This window comes from Camelus dromedarius, chromosome 8, assembly GCF_036321535.1.
Source record: "Camelus dromedarius isolate mCamDro1 chromosome 8, mCamDro1.pat, whole genome shotgun sequence".
Classification (NCBI taxonomy): domain Eukaryota; kingdom Metazoa; phylum Chordata; class Mammalia; order Artiodactyla; family Camelidae; genus Camelus; species Camelus dromedarius.
The window spans coordinates 51,079,109-51,097,820 of record NC_087443.1 but is presented as its reverse complement, the minus strand read 5'-3'; positions in this window follow the sequence as shown (position 1 = coordinate 51,097,820).

Here is an 18,712-nt window from a genome sequence, read left to right as displayed (position 1 = left end):
CTCATTTTGAGAAAGAAAAGACTACTCGCTGTGTGATTTGGATCCCTATTTCTTAAAAAGAAAAAAAATAGTGCTGGTATTCCGAGTGCCTTTACTTCATTTTTTTTTCCTGCTTTTGATTAAATTGGTCTTGATGAATTGAAGTCAAAGGCTCTGTACTCTAATTCTATGAAATTTCTTTTTTTTTCCTACGTCCCTGTCAAATCAACTCTGAGAATATTTACAGCTTTGAAGTTTGGGTGCAAGTTTCAGGGGTAAGAAATGAACTGCAGAAACTTATCCCAAACCCTATGGGCTCCATCTTTGAATCCTGTGCAACTAGACTGGATCTGCTTCACTGGAAGTAGAGACTCGGCAGTGAAGAGTGCTACCTGGGCTCTTTAAAGACCGAGATCTGAGCCTGGTTCTCTTAAGATTTCATCGTGCAGTAAATTCTCATTTTATGACACACTGGCTTCAGTTTATTTTAAAAAAATTATTTTGAGAAATAGTGGGAAGGGGAGTTTATTCTTAGATGGAAAGTGGGAGTTGACTTTTAGATGGAAAATATTTTGAAGTTTGTAATAGTGAAATAGGGAGTTGAAGAACTGTTGCTTTGGTCATCCCTAGTTATCTGTTGCACATAAAATTTTTAGCCCAACGAGGATATGTCCTTCTATGTGATGAAGATACTTCGGGATAGAATGTCAATGTTAGCCTTTGGAACTGGTGACTGAGGCAACAGACATTTCCTGTTGGAGGCAGTTGACCGCATTCGTCCACCCAGAGCACCCAGAAAGAGTTGACAGGAAACCAGAAAAGAAGTGAAACTCTGCTATGTGTTGCCTGTGGTTGATGAGGGCCTTACTGTCAGCAGGAACAAATCGGTGTTGCAAACATCTGTCGGTGAATCCAATCATATTTCCCATCAGGCTAGGATGCATGGACATCTCCTCTCTGAGGAGACCAGCTCTGCAGTCTCTCTGTAGACTTACGTGCTTCAAGTGGGCTGGAGGTGGTTTAAGGCTGACTTAATTATTGAGAGCCAGGCTGGTCTGATGAATAGGCTGCTTTTTATTTTGTGGGAATTGGGGCTTGTGGCCAGGAACTTTCTTGGATGTTCTACACCAAGACCAAGATCACTGAGGCTGGGGGAGGGAGGTCCTGTTACTGGCAGCCCCAGTCGAGAATGCATCATTCCCATGACAGGAGAACATTATCCAAGGAAAGTGGTGGCGTTAGATTCGAACGGCAGATACCCACCTTAGGGGAAGTGCGATGACAAATAGGAGCCAGGAGAAGGAAGAGAGAATGAGATTTCAGTTAGAGCATGACCTGGAAGGGGGCCAGTGTGCAAGTGAGAAAATAATTCACCCCACTGGGTACAGTGCTTGTATTGTTGGGGGAGGGGTGTAATTTTGAGGAAATGATCACTTTTTAAGCCATACAATTTTGTGGTATCGACATTTCCTACCATATTTGCATGTTGTTTTTACAGTCAGAAAAACATACTCATTTTAGAAATATTTAGTGTCTACCTATGTGTCTAACATTGGGAATATCATGGTGAGTAAGACAGACAGACCCCCAAGGAACTAACTGAAGAAGATTTAAAGGGGATTTCTACAGTACAAACCCAGAGAGCTTCATGCTCTTCTGTGAACTAGCTCAGGCACATGCAGGTTGGACTTAGGGATAAAACTGTACAGCGTAGCTAGTTCAGCATGCATGTGTCTAAAAGCGGTTAGACAGTAAATGCTAGCTTCCTTTCCTTTCCGTTATGTCTTCAAAATTCCTCAGGTATTAGTTGTTCCTGAATTACCAGGAAAATTATCTTTTGGGGGATCAGTGATACTGCTTGTGTTTCTTAAGACAAAATTGAATTCATTAAACACACTTCAATGATTTATGAGGAGGTGGAAGGTATATTCTTCCTGAAGAGCTCAAGGACTTGGAGGATGGCAGAGGTAGCGAGGAGAGAGGCTCAGGTTGTCCTAGGTCCAGGCAAGAGAAAGCACTTGAGCCTAGAAGCTACACGAAGCATTTGTGCTGGGCGTTACTGATTTGGCAGCTTTTCTAAAGATCCTACCAAATTTCTCTACGCTAATAGTGGCCTTTGCAACAAAAATCATTCTTGAGGGCAATATCCTGAAGGTGCTTGCCTGAAAAAAATCAAAAGATAAATTCTGCAGGGTCATGGCTCACTGGCATTTCAGGGTAAGCTGAGTGGTGAGGTTGGCGGTCCCTCCCTACACGGAAGCTCTAGGATTAAACTAAACCAGGAGAGGGTGTTAACCAACATAAGGCAGGTGCAGAGCTGCGGTGGGAAAACAGAAGGCATGAGGCAAATCCAAGGAGAACGAGAGGAGGGAGATGAGAGTCAGGAGCATTCCTAGGTCGGTCCAGTAGAACAGCCGAAGCCGGTAGTTCTCAGTGCGCACGGGTACGGAGGGAACGCCTGAGGCGTGCTTTGGGAAGAGCATTTTCTAGTGGTTCAAGCTGCACTATCCACCTCAGTGCCTGGGAAAGAAGGTATTGGGGCTGGAAGAGATAATTTTACTTTTACAGATTAATTCAGCAAGACAATTGAAAAGAAATTATAAAAATTCGCTGTCTGCACCATAGAAAATAGGCTGGACTAGAACAAGACTAGAAATATCTAAAAGAAATGCTTCTCCTTCATACCTACCCCTTATAAGGAAGACAGTGCAACCACTTTTTCTCTGACTTCCAGACTTGAGGACCACAAGTGCTTCTCTTTAAGAAAGTCCTAGTTATTTCGTCATAAAGTTTCTGTCAGCTGCCAGATTTTAAGATTCTTGTTTGGAGAACGTTGAAAGCAGTGTGTTTGCTTTGTGAACCGTGAGCTCCCAAGCCCAGTTCAAGGACATTCCTAAACATTCTTATATTTTATTGCTAAAACAATGATGCTGTAATGTAAACATGCTTTGGCACCCAGTATATCATGCCATTATGACAAATGTACTGAAAAGAAAACGTGACCTTTCATAACCTCCTTCTCGCACAGATAGTCTCTCGATAGCCCTGACTCTGGCTCTGTGAGAAGTATATATGCTTGTGAGGATTAGATTGTAAAGTATTTCACCTGGATACTGGCACATGGCAACCAACAAGTATTAGCTCTTGGTTGTAATCAGCAGCATCATTATCCTCCCCATTCTGGATGCAAGTCTAGCATGTGAACATCATAGTGGTGAGAGGAGTGTTTCCTACCCTTTCTACATGGTGGAAAGTATATGGGGGGAAGTGCTTCCACCCTGGGGGACTGCTCAGTGACAGTAACCCTTGGACTGGCAAACTGGAGAAATCTGACAGCACTGCCTTTGACTAGACTTGGGATTGTTGTGAAAGACAGATGAGCTTCCATTCCAGGGGCCAAACCAGGGTGATGCGTGGACTTTGAATAGTGATGGGGTTGTAGTTAGTTCTTCGACAGTTTCATCTCAAACCACTTCTTCCTCCTCTTTACCTCCTCAGCTGCACTGCCCTCCTCTGAGCTCCTTTCGACCACAGGTTATTTCCTCCCCCGGAGGCATCCTCTGTGCTATGCCCTCAGTCCGGGCTGTCCTACCCCTGGCTCTTCACTTGGCTGGCTGGCCCTTTTCATCTATCAGGTGTCAATTTATCTTCCCTCCTCAGCCAGGTCTTCCCTGAAAAATCTCACCTAAGCTGGTCTCCACCTTTATCCTCTGTCACAGAATTCTCTCTACCACTTTCATAGCATTTATTCTTTATTTATTTACTTACTGAAGTATAGTTGACTTTCAATGTTGTTTTTGGTGTACAGCACAGTGATTCAATTATACATGTATATGTATATATATTTCATTATAGGTAATTACAAGATAATGTAGTTCCCTGTGCTATACTGAAGACTTTGTTGTTTATCTATTTTATATATGGTTGTCAACATCTGCAAATCCCAAACTCCTGATTTGTCCCTCCCCACTCTTTCCCCTTTGGTAACCATAAATTTGTTTTCTATGTCTGTGAATCTCTTTGTTTTGTAAATAAGTTCATTTGTGTCACTTTCTTAGATGCCACATTTCAGTGATAGCGTATGATGATTTGTCTTTCTCTGTCTGACTTACTTCATTTAGTATTGATAATCTCTAGGTCCATCCATGTTACTGCAAATGGCATTATTTCATTCTTTTTTATGGCTGAGTAGTATTCCATTACATATATACACACACCACAACTTCTTTATCCAGTCATCTGTCTATGAACATTTAGGTTGTTTCCATGTTTTGGCTATTGTAAATACCACTATGAACATTAGGGTGCACGTATCTTTTCAAATTAGTTTTCTCTGGATATGTGCTCAAGAGTGGGAGTGATGGATCATATGGTAAGTCTGTTTTTAGTTTTTTAAGGAATCTCCATACTGTTTTCCATAATGGCTGCACCAAACTACATTCCCACCAACAGTGTAGGAGAGTTCCCTTTTCTCCACACCCTCTCCAGCATTTATCATTTGTGGACTTTTTAATGATGGCTATTCTGACTGGTGTGAGGTGATATCTCATTGTGGTTTTGATTTTCATTTCTCTGACAATTAGCGATATTGAGCATCTTTTTCGTGTGCCTATTGACCAACTGTATGTTCTCTGGAAAAATGTCTGTTTAGGTCTCTTGCCCATTTCTTGTTTGGGTTTTTTGTTGTTGTTATTATTGAGTTGTGTGAGCTGTTAGTGTATTTTGGAAATGAAGCCCTTGTCAGTGGCATCATTTGCAAATATTTAGCACTTACTCTTAATTAGCAATTAAATATCTGTATTGCTTATTAAAATCTGTATTTACTATAGTATTTAATACAATGCTAATATTAAATATATGGATTACATAGTGTATATTTTCAGCTGGAGTTTGAGAAAATGGTGGAGGCAGTAAGGTCACTCTGACAGTCTCCCCCATCCCTTTTTTCCCCACTCCCCTGAAGTAGATCATAAAACCCTGTGTGAGGATTGCCTTTTCTTTCACTCCCTGTAACATCCTTATCTCCAAAGACAAAGGGACTCCCAGAGGCATCCAAAGAGGCTTTACTAAATTCCCCCTGGTCTGCTACACTTACCTCCTACTCTTTGCCTGATCATGTTTCTCCCTGTCTACTTGTCATGGACCCTAGCATAAAAATACCCCATTTACCGATTTCTTTAGCTCTTCAGTTCCTTATGAAGGTTCTCATTCATACAACTTACAATAAGTAAATTTGTGTGCTTTTCTCCTGTTAATCTGTCTTTGTCAGTTGAATTCTCAGACCCAGCCAGGGACCCGAGAAAAGGTTGAAGAAAACTTTTCCACCACTACAATACCATAAACTGAGTGAGTTATAAACAAAAGAAATTTCTTAATTCTGGAGACTTAAGTCTGGGATCAGGGTGCCAGCATGGTCAAATTCTGGTGAGAACCATTTTCGTGTTCAAAAGAAGTTGCCAACTTTTCATCGTATCCTCACATGGCGGTGAGCAGAGAGGGGTAGTCTCTCAGGACTCCTGTAAGGGTACTAATCCCATTTGTGAGGGCCCCACCCTCACGACTTCATCTAATCCTAATTACCCTGCAAAGGTCCCGACTCCTCATACCATCACCATGGAGGGTAGGGTTTCTGACATGAATTTTGGGGGGACACAAACAATCAATCTATAACACTTTCTCTTTTTAGACCGTGGGAGTTTACAGCATCCTCTGCTGGGGAAGGCAGCCCTTGGTACCATAAGGAGCTAACTTCAGGTGTAACCCCTTCTGCTGGGGAAGCAGAATCCTTTGTCTCAATTAGCTCACTGTCCAGACAACCTAAAATGTGCTCCCCAGGTCACTTTTGGATAATTCTGTTTATTGAATGAATGAACCATATTACAGTGACTGGAATATTGTAGCTGCTCAAATGTTTTTCTGATACATGAAACAATTACTGAGGGAGCCTGGAGACTGCGTGGAAATTAGAGTTTTAGATTACTCAGATTCCAACAGCATTGTATTCTGGAATATCCACTAATAAGTAAAGGTTCTAATGTATCTCTTCAGGAAGATCTGTTTGTGGCACATAGCCTGAACCTTATGAAACTTCATGGTTTCTGGGGGAACTCCTGGTGACTCTTTTCCCCCAGGTATCAGGAGGCATCCTGGAAGCCACATCATGATACAGCAGAATCCAGAGAAGTAAGGCTTTGAAATATTTAGCCAAAAAATATCCACACTTCCCAGAACACATAACAATGAAAAGGATGTGTGGAAGACCTCATTTAGTTTCTGAATGTTGCCTGTGTGGCCCTTAGAATTCATGTGGCTTCCAGATCCGTTCCGGGCTGGCAGGATTGGTAGATAAGGCATGCTTTGCCTAAGGGCACCTCAGAAATTGTTTTTACTCACCAATAACTAAGATACCTCCAGGCTCACTGTAACTTGGAAATGAATAGAATCCTTTTCACCTTTGGCTCAGACTCTTAATGACAAAATACCAGAGCTTTTCAGAGGCAATGATAGGATACTGCCAAGTTAGCACTTTGGGGGAATAGGAGATGAGGAGCCAGGGAACTCAAAAGACATGGGAGATAAGTGTCCATAGTGATGGAGGGGAGTAGAGAGGAGGGGCCAGGGGAGTGTGTTTAGTCAAGGGGAGTGAGTTACAAGGAGGAGACCACAATTCGAGCCAACATGAACAAAAAGGAGAGAAAAAGACAGGTGTTTCATGGACAGCAATGGCTGAAAATGGAAATGAGTAATTCAGTCGGGACTCTGTCTCTTCTGCACATTCTTTTCTCACTCTTATCTCTGTTCACCAGCTTTCTCTACTTCCTAGTCTGCACGGAGGAGTAGGGCTATCCTGTGGTGACTTCATTTTTAGTTCTTAACACTTCAAGCCACAGCTAAGACTGCCTGGCTCTCTTTGGCTTTCTCTTCCAGATTCCTTTAGGAGGATGTGTGACTGGTCCAGCTGAGGCCAGAGGTCCAAAACCAGTCCAGTTTCAAAGGACTGGAGATCGGGCACCTAGAAGTCCATCTCGGTGGGTTGGGCAGTTAGTGGGTAGGGGAGAAGATTGGGTCTCATCAAGTCCTGGGTATCTACCTCTAGAGGGGTCATTTTAAGTAGTAGATAGACTCCTGCAAGGGAGGGAGTAAGAAAGAAGGGGAACTAGAGAGAACTTGGTAGATGAACTGGTATGCTCCCCAACGCTCTAGCTGTCTTTATCTGTGTTTTTGTCTTTGAGAAAGACTTTCCTAAAGACTTGTAGGAGGAAACAACTGGAAATGGCCAACAAGGGTGAAAAAATCTGGATTAGAGACCAGACAAGTTTCTTTTAATCTTTTTTTTAAACCACTTAATTGAATTATGATTGACATACAAAAAGCTGTACAGGCTTAATGTATGCAACTTGGTGAGTTTAGAGGGAAGTGTATGCCCACGAAGCCATCCCTGCTGCCTGCGCTGTAAACCTATCCATCACCTCCGAAAGTTTCCTCCCACCTGGTTATTTTGTGACCAGGAGACCAACCCTCGTAGCAACTTTTCAGAATACAATACAGTATTCTTAACTATCTGATAGCGTTTTCCAACCAATTCATTTACTGGTTTGGACAAGGACGTGGTTTTAGACTTCCCTGTGTACCCTTTCTCATCATTTTCCATCCTTTATGACCGAAGAAACACATTTAAAGGCGGTTTGGGCGGGTTAGAAGTGTCTTCCCGGAGACAGTAACTGTTCCTTAAGGCACTTAAATGTGATCTTTCTCCTGAGCTCATAAATGACAGGCTCAGCCAACCGTGTTAGGCAAATCCTGGCGTTACCTGGGACTTTCTTTAATCTTGTGGTCCTAGGTCTTCTATACAGGAAACTTTGTTTTATCCTTTATTCCACGACATTTGCTTTGAGTATTATCTCCAGAAGTTAAACTATGTCAAAAGTTTTTTGAAAAATGAGTGTATTGTCCTCACTGAAGCATTGTCATGGAATAAAGAGAGAGTTTCAAAGACTGCAGCAGGTATTAAGACATTGCCTTTTTTTTTCCTGAATCTAGGCTGAATCTTAATCAAAATGTTCTTCTTTTTCATAACCTCCACCCATGTTTCTGAAGTGCCTTTCAAACAATTTATTTTAGAATCTTTGTGTTTTATTTAGGTCCCTCTGGACATCACAAGTTAAATTTAGAGAAGCACTCTTCATACCCTCCCCAGGACAGTTTCAATTCCTCTCCTCATAAGTCAAATTTCCCCAACACAGTTTTCTCCACTCCCTTGTTCAGTGCTGGTTTTCACTGGGGTTTTCCATAAGACCTAAGGAAAATGTGGAAGTAAGCGGATATTCTGACTTGTTGGCTATTTTAGTGGGTAGAGGTTCCCTAGGAATAAAGACCTAGGTGTGATGTCCATTTAATTTCTTCCTCTCAAACCATCTGGAGTAGGCTCTCATACTTTGTTTTATGAGTAAAAAGGGATTTATTATTAGAACAGAAAAAGATAAAGATATAGGACGTATGTAAACTGTGATTACAGTAATATTTTAACTTATCTGGTGCTCGTCTTGGCCTTCCTTGGAGGCTCTTTCCAGCCCTTGTGGTTTGGCACCTGTTCTTGGGATGCCATCAAAGTAGGATCAGAAGTAGTCCTTATTGGGCCAAGTGAAGATACCTGTTCCCCAACCATGGTTCTTAACTGAGGAATGCGTCTGGCACTGCTTCACAGTTTCTTCTTTGAAGCCCATTATTGGCCATAAAGCTCAGACCATGTTTGTTATAACTGGAAAACAAATGGCAGTTGCAGCACATCTTGGTATCACAAGCAGGGGCGATGTGACAGGGGCGTGTGGGTGTGAAGGCAAACCTCTTTAGTCGGCCAGAACAATTCTGCAAGGGAGGAGACCTTATGGGAAGCACCAGGAGGCAAGGTGAGAGGTCAGGTAGGCCTAAGGAAAGGTCTCAAGGTGCATGGAACATCCCTCTTCAGATTGCCTTCTGTCGTTGACATTGTGCTAGTTTTTCTGGTTTGAGCTGGGACCAAGGAAGCTATAACGGGGTCATGCTAAGATGAGCATACAAAATGTAGAATGTCTCCTTCCGAAAATATCACTTCATGCTTCCTTAGACACCTTCCATATTCCTCTTTTTACACCTCCAAAGTTAAGGCCTGTGCTTTCAGGAGCTTTCAGCTTCCTCCCAAGGAAGGAGCTTGTAAACTTGCTTATACTGAAGACGAAAGTCCTGCCTTTCCATACCCTGACCCCGACCCCAGGGCATTTGTCACTTAATAGAAAATTTTAAGCCAGAAAACCATAGAACATTAGAGTCCCAATTTTCAAGTCTTCTTTGGCTGCCTTTTTCTGTCTTCTACTTGCCAGTATGGAAACATCTGCTGTCTAAAGTTTTAGCTCTTTTTCTTAGCCATTAACCTACTTCTTTGGTCTACCTTTTTTGTCCCATTAGATTACAACTGAATAGTTTAATTAAAACTGACTACAATGTTAGAACTTGATGGGTCAAAAAGTCTGCTTTTATATAGAAGCAATTCTTCTACATAGCTGCCCCCCTAAAGGTCATGACCTCTTTACATGCCTAACTCCCTCTCAGTGCCATATCCACCTGCTTTGTCTTGGGGGAGAAACTCAGCATCCCCTTGGATTGTGTGGTCAATGCCATCTTCCAGCTCCAAACCCGGCTCCCAGTGGCCTGGTGCACTCTGCATTCTGAGTAGGAAAACATCAACAAGGCAGGGCTGTTTATAGATAAATATTGGATAGTTCTCTCTTTGAAAAGCAGTTAGATGGTTCTATGTTATAAAGACAATACCAAAGAGGGGACAGGCATCCATAATGGAAGGAGGCTGATTGACCTGCTAGGGAAAGAGAAGAGAAGTGGCAAGACACTAAGGGGAATGTAAAGGAATGATGGAATTCCCTGGTAGTTTAGTAAGTAAAATAGAAACCAGTAGTTCTCATTTCTTGCTGTACCACTGACTCATCTGGTACTTCCTGAAATACTTACGCCTGGACCGCATGCTCAGGAGTTCTGGTTTAAGTAGTCCGGGTAGAGGCCTGAGCATCAGTGTTATGAAATGTACCACCGGAGTTGAGAAACACTGATCTAGGACCAAAAAAAAAGTCTTCAGTGTTTTCAGGACACGGGCAGAAATGGCTCCTCAAACTGAGGGAAATAATAAGACTCTGTCTTGGTGCAACACAAATGTGGACTCTATCTAAATGGAGGGAGTCCTGGAATCTGATTTTGTGTAAGCCTCTCTGGTACTGATTCAGGTGTTTCATGGACCATCCTTGGAGAAATAGTCCATAATGCAAAGAGAAGAGTGTCTCCTTTCTATGCACCCACTGTTTATGATGAACAAACACAGGGATCCTATAAGGAAAGCAGTATTATCCCATTTTACAGTTAAGGAGGCTCCGGTAAAGGAGATGAAGTAACTTGTCCAAGAACACAGAGCTAGTAAACAGCAAAGTCTGACATCCCACACGAGTAGCTGAAGTGTTAAGGACAAGGAGAGCTCTAACCACGAACTCCTCTTCCTATGCTTTTCCGTGCTTCCTGTTGGCACACTGTTGGGGCCCCACAGGTCATTAGCTCTTGGCTCAAAGAGGATGGATACGAGGACCTGGCTGAGAAGCAGAGAGAATCATAGCTGCTGGCGCAGCCTGACCCAGGCAGGGAGAGGTTCTGGGGAGGCACTGTGTCAGAGAGCTGTCCCAGTGCCGCAGATTCTCAGGAGCTGTGAGCTCAGCCAGCCTTGCTTATAAGAAAAAGCCAATAGTTTTAGAGAAAATTAGAAAGCCTCACTGCTTTAATTCTTACTGTTTTTTTTTTTTAAACTCCTGTCTGTCAGATGCCAATCCTTGTTGTCCCAATAGGGAAATACACTCTCTTCCAGTAAAGAGGATTTGAAAGCTCCAGGGACACCCATTTGTGACTACAAATGTGACGGGCAGAAGGGCGACATTGTCAGGGTAGTGAACAGAGCAGGGAGTGAACTCCTGGTAGTGATCTTGTCTTGGCTGAGACTGGTTTCTGAGAGGGAGAGAAGCCCATTTCCTATGAGTTATTTCTTCTCCATCAGAAAGGACCATCTCTCCTGAGTTCTACACATTTTAGCCTAAAACAAATACAGCTCAGAGGTTCTCTGTATTCCACTGCCTGCTTGATAATTCCATGTGGTTGCCTCAGTCAGTTCAACGTGTTCACCTTCTGGCACATTCTCGGTGTCAGAGACTCACTCCTCTGTCCCCCAGTTTGCTCCAAGCAGAAACAGAGCACCTCCCCTCTCGCCCCAGAGCTAATCTAGCACTGAGTCTGGGGCTGTTTCCTCATAAGAACTTCTTGGATTTGTCTACTTCTCTCTCTCATCATTGTCACCTGCTCGTTAAAAATGTCATTCTTACCCTCCTGGACCACAACAGGAGCCCTCCCTTTCACTGCTTTTCCTGCATCCACGCCTGCGCCTCTCGTCAGTCTTCCATTGTGTCAGATGAGTGATCTTTTCAAAATGTTAAGTTTTATTTTAAACCTGTAGATTGAAAAAAAAAAAAAGTTGTGTTTTAGAATAAGGATCAAAACCTCTGACTTGGCAGGTCAGGCTTGACCCCTGCCCACTTCCCCACCTGCCCCCTCCCCACCCCACCTTACTTTTTCAATTCCATTCCCACTGATCTCCTTTGGTCTCTTGAGTGGCTCCTATTTGTTACTCTTTTGCGGACTTTGGGGACTTCCTCCCCTTTACCACATTCATGCTTCCTCATCCTTCAGATCTCTACTCAAATATTATTTCCAGAGTGTCCTTTCCTGCCCCTCCAAAATGAATTTGAATCCTCCAGCAGTGCACCAGAGCTGGTGTGCCGCACACACCTTCCAGCTGCTTATACAAGCACGCAGTGCCAGGGCCGGGCTCAGCCTGTTCTGCCGTCGCTGTATCTCCATCCTCACCCGCGTGATGAGCACACAGCAGGTACTCTATTTGTAAGTGAAGAAATAAAGGGATAATAAATGATGGGTATGACAACACCCACCCCCCATTCTTACATGGATGTTTCTCCATTTCATTGTCCGGGCTACAGATGACTCCAGCATTTTACTCCTTAAAAACAGTAATTGCTCAACTCACATTTTAATGTAAGAACCTGGCTAGAATCGAAAAGAAAGAATATGATCAAAGGATTTTTATTCAAAACGCTCTACTATTTGATCCCCCTTGAGCCCGTTAAGGACTTTGTGAAGTGGGGAGGGCTGCTATTACTGTCTTTGTCTACAGAAGAGGGATGTGGAGCCCAGTGCGGTGGGCTGATTGGTACGAGGTCGGACTGAGGTGAGGCATGAAAAGGAAAAGAGTCCTTATTAGGATTTCTTTTGAACACAAATGATGATCATGTTAGTAATGGTAATAGCTAACCTACTGAGTGTTGGAAATATTTTAGATGCTGTGCTCAGGGCTTTCTAAACTGTCTTAGAGGTACCCTAAAACCTGAAGAGGTAGTACAGTGACTGTCTTTTCTTTACTGCTGGGGAAGCTGACCCAAAGAAAAGGTAAATGACCCACTGTAAATGAGGCACAGAGAGAAGAAGGCACCTGGTGCCAGCTCTCTGCTCCTGACAGACAACTTACTCTGCTGCCTTAACTATGTTCGTAGGAGCTCCTGGCTTCCTAGATAACCATCTTTATCACGTGAAAAGAAGTTAATAAAAAATTATGTTGTTTTGCTATTGATCTGTCTTCCTTTTGTGGTTCCCTGTTTTCCTTTGTACCACATCCCGTTTTTCCTGGGACCCTCCATTCTTCATGGAAGGCAGGAAATTTGGCTATTGCTGAAGTAGCAGCAGCAACAAAAAGCAGACTCAGACTTTGCCGAAGAGCACCTCTGAAATCTACGCCCACATCTTTTTCTAGTTAAGAATGTGATGGTCTTTTGTGCGTGCGTGCACGCACACCCCCCCCCCCACCCCAATTTGCTCAGTTGGTCTCCTTTCCAATCTTGAATGATACTATGTGTTCTGGGTTGAAGCCATCTTAGTTGTGCAGGTAAGCTCATTGGTGGAGTGGAAAATGTTCTGAATTTCAGTTCCAAAGACTTTGCTTTTAGGTCCTGCTGTGTCATTGAGCTATGTGACCTATAGCAAGTCACTTACCCTCTCTGAACCCGAGTCTCTTCATCTACAAAGTGAGATAATAGCTTTGCCTTGTGAATAGTTATCTTGGTTTGCAGTGCATCTTTCTATCATAAAGGAATTACTGTGTGGTACTTCTTTTAGGAAAAGGAAAGAACATGAAATAGAACATTTTCACGAATAATTTCAGGGAGAATGCTAAAGAAACAGTCTTTAATTAGCCAGGTGGTACCATTGAATACATTGAGTAAGTTTCCAAATGGTCAATGTGTAATAGAGTTCAGGGCAGGGAGGGGTTGGGGAATGGGGGAAGGAGGGAGGGAAAAAATGAATAATTGCTTTTCTCTAGGCTTTGAGATGAGCACATTGCCCTGGGAAGAGTGAAGGACTCACATAAAGATGGCTATTCTAATCAACTACACTTGAATAAAATTTTTTTTAAAAAAGGACTAGACCTATGTATAAAAAAGACAATGCAGAAATAATAAAATGGTCGTATTTCAGTGCTGGAACAATAAGTTACAATTTGTTACTTTTTAATTTTTTTTTTAAAAAGGATTATTCTTTCTCCCTTCTCAACAATCTTTAGGGATAGGAAGTTTCCTCCCTTAAGTTTCAGTTTAAATATGTTGATGGTGCCTGCCAGGAACACTGTGCGGCCATGTCAGGGTTCCCTGGGAAGCAGGCCACGATGAACCCTCAGGCTTAGGAAGGCGAGGTGGCCTCACTGCACACGCTTCTGCTGTCTCTTGCCTACATCTAAGTTATGATGGGAAGGATACCCAGAGTAAGGGGGGTGGTTAGAAATCTCAGCTTGGGGACTGTAACTGCCCTCCTGTGTTTTCTCAGTACAAGGCACCATGGCTTGAAAGATGACTCTTTAATGGTTAGAGGCAAAAGTTATCAGTTATCAGTTAATTCACAAAACACACCAACTTATCTTAGGTATAGCCATTTGTAAAACAGGCCCTAATCTTCATGACTGTTTCTACACCTGCCTTGCAGGGACTTACTGACTTTGGAACTCAGAATTACCAAGGACCTTTGGAGACCCCTTCTGAACTGTCAGATGTTGAATGACATTTGGCTCCTTGGTCACCTTGGTGACATTCCTGTCTGAGAACAGGCTGGGCCAGGTGAAGGTCTTGAGGACAAATATACCTGCTAGTAAATTCTCCTGTGCATTAGCACAGATTTATTTTCAACTTATACTAGTACACAGGTCAGTGGGACAGTTTCACTGGTAGCTGCCATTTTTCTGGAACTTTCCATTCATACTCTAGTACTGTGACCCTCACTCACTCTGGATCTAAGATGAAGGTTTGGTAGTTTGGACCTTGTTGCCTCTGAGACCAGATGGATGTTAATTTAACAATTGCTTAGCCTTTACCAGTGCCCTGGGCCCTTTCATAAACATCAGCTCATCAGAATTGTTTCATGCACTCCTGCAAGGTGCCTATTACCATTTTCCTCTTTCCACTGAGAAAACTGAGACTTAGAGGGGTTAGCCAGATGCCTAAGTCATACAGCTAGTGACTGGCTGATCGGGGCTCGTGCCCAAGTGTTTTCAGGTTTAATTCCCATGCTCTTTCCTTAAGCCACCACTGCCCAGTGGATGACAATGTCGACCTTGTAGTCAGAATGTCCTGTGCAACTTCACTTTGTGGAGCAGGAGATGGAGGTCTCTCCACTTTGACCTGAGTTCCTTTCTCAGGGCTCATTCACTGACCTGACTATGAGGTGCCCTTGAGGTTATCTCCCAGAGCCTGCAATTTCCCGGCCACTGAACATGCCATTCTTGGGAGAAATCACTTTCTATGCATCTGTTGCACTCCTACTTCAGCACTGTACTGGAGATTGAACAGTGACCAAAGGCAAAGCCCCATGCTCTTGGGAAATTTTCTAGGATAGGAGACAGAAAAGAAATAACATGTCAGATAGTGATAAATCCTCTAGGATAAGCAAAGCAAGATAGGAGGATTATGAATGATGGAGAGAACAGAGGAGACCTCTCAAAAGAGATGGCATTTCAGATTAAACTTGAATTATATGAGCAGTGAGTCTTAGGGAAATCTGGAAGGAAAGTGTCAGAAACAGGCAGAGCAAAGGCCCTGAGGTAGAAACATAGGTAGATGGGCTCACGAAATAGCAAGAAGGCTGACTGACTAGGGTGGGCGAGGGAAGAGTGAAAGGAAAACAGATAGGATTGGTATTGGGAGAAGTGGGAACAACTTAGACTATGTTAGGGGCTTTGGATTTTAAGCATGATGGGAATCCACTGGAGTGTTTTGAGCTGGGATGGGATACACTGTTTTTAAAAGGCCCAGTCAGTTGTATAGATGACAGACTGCAGGGTGGGGGAGCCACAGAGCCAACAAAGCGATTAGGGGGCTGCCACCGAAGACTGGATTAGGCATATTGGTGGACTGGGGTGGTCAGAAGTGGCTGAACTTAAAAATGTATTTTGAAGGTAGATCAGATAGGATTTTCATGTGAATTAGATGTTGGGGGTTATCAAGGTTATCACTCACTTTGATCCAAGGCCGACACTCAATTGTGTATTTGGAATGGGTGGCTCTCACCCTGGGAACAGTCAAGAAGCGAACAGAATGGTGCGCACTTATGCTTAGTCTCATACCTTCTTCTTCCTGGGCTGTTCGATCCTCCCATTGTGGAAGGGTGTCCTCTGCAGTTAGGTGCCACTTTGACACTGGGTCTTCTGTTAGGCATTGCTGTCTCCTGCATGTGGGAAGCTGATATTATCAAAGTGACCCTCCTCCACCCCGCCGCCGTCTACTGCCCTCATGGAGCTCTTAATCTGACGAAAGAGGCTGCATTACAAGACAGAGTGAAAGAAATGCTGTAAGGGAGGTAAAGATAGCTCTGAGGGAACTGGGAAGTGAGTGATTGATTATTCTAACTTTGGTCGGAAGACTAAAGAGGTTTGTTAGGGGAGGTGGCAAGATCTGAGCTTTAAAAGGGGATCCTCCAACTTTATGTGCATGTCTGTTCATGGTCAGTTGCCTGATTTCTTGCCCTTGTCCTTTCTCCTTCTGTGACTGCTGGCTTTTTACTTACTGTTCCGTGAATGAGTAATCTTCCTTCATTCTGGAGGCGGTGGGTAGAAGCAGTGTGCATTTATCTTGGTGACTAAGGCTGCATGCCCAGTTAGAAGGGAGACCCAAGGCTTTTTTGTCCAGTGACCATAGTCATCAGGTCTCAGTGACCCGGCCTTGACCAGTGACCCATCAAAGCCAGGGTAGGGAGCGAGCTTGTTAGGACTTAATAACATGAAACTTGTGAAATCCCCTAACCCAGGGAGCCTGGGCCTTGGGGCCTAGAGAAGGTCTGTTAACCTTGCTCTGTGGGCTTCCTTAGAGCTTTCTTTCTTTTTTGTTTTAAAATTTTTTGGGGGGGGGGGGTGTGGGAGGTAATTAGGTTTGTTTATTTTAAATGGAGATACTGGGGATTGAACCCAGGACCTTGTACACACTAGGCATGCACTCTACCACTATACCCTCCCCCTCTAGAGCTTTCTGACCTGCTAGGGAAGAACATCTCCAGTCATTATTCATCTTAGACTGAGGTAAGCTCTGTGAGTGTTAGCTTCTGTCCTGCAGGGCTCTTTACCTGGTTTATTGGTTTCTCAGTCTTGAGGAAGTATTCCTTGGTAATAGAGACAGAATCATTGTCGCAACATAAGGCCTAAGGTTCCAGAAGCTGTCAAGGCCCTGGTAGAGTCTCATGCAGATTATTGTAGATCTGTTGACAACATCCATGCCTCTTGCAGAGTATGAATCTGTTGCTATATTGACAAGTGTCATTAGCTGACATTGGTATGAGAGACATATTTTTTAGAAAAAAGCAGTATCTATGGACTTGGAGCACTTGCCAACTAATTTTGTTGTGAGTTTTGTATACAACAAATTGTGTTTGTCTACCATATTTGACTCTAAGCTCCTGGAGAAGAGCATGTCTTACTTTCTTCTTCCAGGTTTAGAATAGTCATGAGCGGATCATGCGTCCAACTGAGTGTTAGTCAAGTTGCTTGACTCTTCTGTACCTCAGTTCCTTCAGATAGGAAATGGAAAACCTACATGGTTACAACATTAGTGAAATAGTAAACAAAATGATAAAACTGCTAAAGTACTTAGTACTGTGCCTGAATTCACAGTGAACACTTAATACACAGGACTATTATTATAGTGCGGTAAGTGCTCAGTAACCTCGTCTTGAGTGAAGGGAGGCTGTTGGAGACGAGAGGTCTGTTGGAGGAAGTGAAGTTCTATGGCTGGCACAGGGGAACAGGCAAGAGCTAATGACCCCATCCCAGGACCATTCCTTTCCTAACAGGTAAGGGCTGGGGCTGTGCTTGGTGAAAGATGTCAGGATTTGTTTTGGGTGTGCCGTAAACCAGGTCACTAGACTATGAAAGGCATTTGCCGAAGGTTGAGGAACTCCTCCTTCTAGTAGCATGAGAAACATTGAAGGCTGGAACTGGACTGACGTTTGGGCTCCTTGTCTGGGAGGCTCTGTCCCATCAGCTCCAGCTGTGGAATGGAGTAGAATAGACTGATACCTCATTCTAATGCATCTCTAGCTCACTGGCTTCTACCTATTTTTAACGTGACTTTTGGTTGCTGAGTAACGTCTAACTAATGACATTGTATGAAGTGTCAAGAGCAACTATGATGGTCAGAACACGTGTCCTCTGCTGTGAAGGTTGGGCCTTCTTTAGGGTAGACCTCTAGTGACCAGAAGGTGGGATTGGGGGATTCTGGATCAAAATAAACCAACTCCTAGGGTTGCCTCTTGAGGGTACCCAGGTACCACATATATTTCAAGTATGTGTGAGCATCTGCCTTTCATGACAGGACCAGAACCCTAGAGTTCCCAGACAGCTTCTCACATCAGCTTTACTCTCGGCACAATTTAATTGGAGAAAAAGATGACCCCCAGTTGTAGAGTTCCTTCTTGACACCTTAGCTTGTCTAATCCTTACCAGACGCCTAAAAGTAAGTATTGTTATCTCCTCTATCCACATGAAAGTATAGAGATTACAGTAACTTTCTCAAGGTCATAGGATAGGAAGGATTTAAACTTAATCTTTTAAGCTTCAGCTATACTGCTCACCTCCCAGTAGGCCTCTGATTTATTAAAAAGTGAGCTTGCAATGTTTCATGCAAATAATCTTGGTTTCGTTAGACTGTTGAGTCTATTCCAGTTCTGTGATTATCCTCTGGCCACTAATTTAATCATTTTGTTAATAAAGAAAAAAAGTGTTAACTGCAGAATAGCAATTTTCTGACACCCTTCTGGTTAACTGAGGATTTTTTTCTTTTGTACGATGCAATGCTGAAATTCTTTAGTGACATAGGTATGTATAGAAATACTTCAAAAAAAAATTCCATGCCGTTCATCCTTTCTGAGCTGTGATAAAAATCTTCATATATGCGAACATACGTTTTCCTTCAAAGTTTACACTGTGGGGAGGTCGTATTTATTTCAGCTTAGGTCCTCGTTAGTCCCTCACTTTGGGTATTATTTTTAGACCTAGATAACAAGCTATGAAAGAAAATCTGTCCCATTTAAAAAATTAACTTCTTCTATTGCG